The sequence below is a fragment of the Octodon degus genome, unplaced genomic scaffold (assembly GCF_000260255.1).
Source record: "Octodon degus isolate 3935 unplaced genomic scaffold, OctDeg1.0 scaffold00090, whole genome shotgun sequence".
In the NCBI taxonomy this organism is placed as follows: domain Eukaryota; kingdom Metazoa; phylum Chordata; class Mammalia; order Rodentia; family Octodontidae; genus Octodon; species Octodon degus.
The window spans coordinates 2,323,785-2,327,403 of record NW_004524666.1 but is presented as its reverse complement, the minus strand read 5'-3'; the positions used below and the strand labels follow the sequence as shown (position 1 = coordinate 2,327,403).

General features: G+C 44.2%; 1 pseudogene; it reads right to left on the bottom strand.

Moving 5' to 3' along the window:
• Positions 1–21: 21 nt before the first annotated feature.
• Positions 22–1,884, bottom strand: LOC101561155 (annotated as a pseudogene).
• Between the last annotated feature and the right edge of the window lie 1,735 nt (positions 1,885–3,619).

Below are 3,619 nucleotides of genomic sequence, written 5' to 3'. Positions count from 1 at the left end.
GCTTGGAGGACCACGGCAGATTCAGCTCTTTATGAAAGTCTCCAGGTCATAGTCTGGCTGGTCAGACATCGTAGAGAGCTCAAGCCAGGTTGGTCCTACCTGTGTGATTTCCTTGAGCCATTCCACAGCCCTTTCCTCCAGCTCCCTGATCTGAGTCATAGCTTCATTAAAGCTGGACATTTGGGAAGACAATTCCTCCTCCTGCTTAGAGAAGCCGTTTGCTGCAGAGGACCCTGCAAAACTGGCTTCAGCCTCACCTGTCTCCATCTGCATAGGCTGCTCTCCACTAGGCCCGCTGTGGGGGTTCAATTCTTTGACTCCGTCTGCATACCTGAGTGTATTCACAGTATGTTCACAGGAGCTAATGCCTGGTGAGATCATGGAAATCATGCAGGTCTGCGAATTCTCCCCAGTGAAGGAATCCTCAGCACTTGGGTCAGCTTGCTCTCTCAGAAGGGTGTGAGTCTTGTTCTGGCCCAGAGCCCTGATACATTCCTTCATGCCCAGGAGACTCTTGTTGATTACAGTCCCACCATGTGGGTCTGTCTCTCTGTGCTTGAGGTGTCTGCACCTTACTCATTTCCTGCCAGATCCACCAGAGACCTTGCCATTCATCCTTGCTTTGGTTCAAAGAAAAATCTGGAAGCAGGCAAGGAAGCCGAGGAGTTGGAGTTGGCAAATGTCTGTCCAGAGGTCCCGCAGGCACTGCCCATGTCCATCATCTTGATGACATCCTCTGCACAGTTAACTAGGTGCTCCTGCAGTGCCACCGCCTGCACCTGTGGCTTGCCATTCTCCAGCACATGCTGCTTGGCCTTCTTATTAAGCAAGTCAGACAGCTTCCCACTGTAGATCGCAAAGAATGTTTTGTAGACTTCCAGGCCCAAGTTCTGCTGGTGAGGCTGATTCTTCAGGAGGAAGACATCCTGGGAGGCCATAGCATAGATCCCTCTGGATGCATTCTGGGATTTGCCAGCCAAGTCTCCAACCAGAGTATGAATTTTTTCCACTTCCTGTCTGCCCATATGCAAAACAAGTTGCTTTTCCTCCTTCAAAAATCATCTGTACTCATGGCTTTGTTGTGAACCTGTAGACAACCGCACTTGAAGCTGTTTCATCAAATGAAAAATCAAAACAGAATGGTTCTCCAGATACTTTGTTAAGTCCACTTTTAATTTGGGTCCATTCACCAAGAGAAGACACTTGCTTGGAGTGGAAATCACATCGATTTCTTTTCTGGTCAATTCTTGTTTATTTAGTGGCTGTTTCCTAACACAGGCACAGATCCTGTGATTTTCTATAGGGTCAGGCATAGTAAGTGGTTGACATGCCAGAGTAGCCTGAAATTCTTTAATCATCTGGGCAAACTCCCAGTTTGGAAAGCTGCTGTCATATTCCTGGGCTCGCTTTATTCTTGTTTCAGAATTCTGAGCCTTCTTCTCTTCCCATTTGTTCTTTATCTTTCCCATTTCTCTCACAATACATGATTTCCTCTGAGTGGTAGCTGGAAACTGCTTGCGAGAGTTGCTGGACACAGGCTGCTCTGCCTGCTTATCATTTTCCTGAGTGGTGACTCGAGCCTCTGGGGTAGTGAACATGTGAGTAGAGTTGCTTTGGAGGCCTTCTTTTGGAGCAGGAATTTTGGAGTTGATTGATCTGCCTTTCTGTTTCTGGACAGTCATGTGTTCCTGCAGGGCCACATTGTCCTTTACATATAAAGGAGGAAGCTTTAAGAGTTCTGGGTTTGTTGCAGCCACATCCTCAAAATCATTCTCTTTGCCCTTTGTGGTACCTCCTTCTGTCCATTCCAAAAAAACTCAGGATCTCTCCAAGTTTACAGTTCTTACTGTTGGCACTGTGAATTAATCCATTAGTGCGTTGGATCTTGATGAGGAGACTAGGAGATAAATGGAACTGAGGTGACCACTACATGGGCACTTGGAGGTCCGCGGGGAAGAGAAATACAAAAGGTCAGTAAGTCACAACTCTGCTAGGAAAGCTTTTCAGGAGGTGTAACTTTTGAAAGGTGATAAGACAAATGAGCTATATTCATTAGTAGATTAATCTGACAGTTTCAAAATTGAATATAGAATTAGGAGGTTAGAACTCGAGTCTCAGTTACTTTTCTCTTATTGCTGAGACAAAACGTCCAACATCCAAAATTAAAGGAGAAAAGGTATATTTAGCTCACAGTCATAGAGGTTTCAGTCCTCCATGGCTGAAGGCAGAGCAGCACACAGCAGAGGAACAAGATTTTATGGCAGCAGAAATAATTAAGAGCAAAATGAAGAAAAGTGATCCTCTTTTCCTGTCTTATAGCATATGCAGGCTTCCCACTCTAGGGCAGGTGCAGCACTCACTCATACTCCCAATCCCAGCACTAGGCAATGAACCATTCACAAGCTGCAGATACACTTACCTTCAAAACGCCCACTCCCATGATCCCATTCAGCTTTTGGGGGACATCTAGACCCAATCTACACCACCTTAGAAGTAGAGGCAGGTCACTGATTATGGGACCTGAAGGTATAGCATATATTCTCCCAGATTCCCCTCTTCTCTCTCACTATTGTTTCTGGATCGCTATGGGGTGTGGTTCTATCCTTCATCATTACTTTTCAGCACATTGTTCTTGTGCTAAACTCACCCTACCATGGAATTAACCCTCTGCTACACTGAGCCAAAATATCCTTTTTCTCTTTTAACTAGTGGGTGTTTGAGATCATGTTTCAGTGATGGAAAAGCTAAATAAAACAGAAATAAGTCTCAGGGATTATGAACAGAAGGTCTACCTCAAACAAGACAATGGTTCCAATGGCCAGAGTGTACAGAAAACTGAAATCATTTTACAATTTAAAACAGGTGAGGACTGGGGAGATATCTCAGTAAAATAAGTGCTTGCCTGGCAAGTGCAGGGTCCTGAGTTCAATCCCTAGTACTGCAAAATAAAATAAAATAATAAAGCAAGTGAATGATTGCACAACATAATGATACAGGGGAAAGAAACTTCCTAATCTGAAAGAATCTGGGGCGAGTTTGTGTTACCTAAAACTAAAGAATGAATTTTAGTAACAACAGAGTGTAAGAGCAGAATATATTTAATGGGGGGGGGAGAAGGCTTCTATCTGACACAGAAAAGGACTAAGTGGTTTGCCAAGCACCCTGCCTTTCTAAGCATTTTTATAGAGCAAATCCATGACACAAGGTGAGTCCAAATAGGGAAACCTAGCAACTCATAAGGTCAGAATGGGGTGGGACAAAACTATGGTCATTATATGCATGTTGTGCAGGTAAAATTGATTAAATACAGGTAAAACAGGAAAGGGAGTCACTTAGAAAGTGACATGAATACAGAACAGGGGGTAGGGATTGGGTTGGTGACTCTTCCTGGGTTTGTCAAGGTCATTAATGACTATTTAGAATATCAATCCCTATAGGCTGTTTCTAGGGAGGTATGTGGCTGAGTTTGTTTGATCTTCTGGTGAGGTCTGGGTCACAGTGGGAGTACCTTGTCTTCTAGACTGGATCCTTGGAGGATTTAGTCTTGTCTCACAGCCTGTAATATTTCTATCTGACTCACCTGCCTACAGCAGTATGGTCTCTAGTTGCATTCATTTAT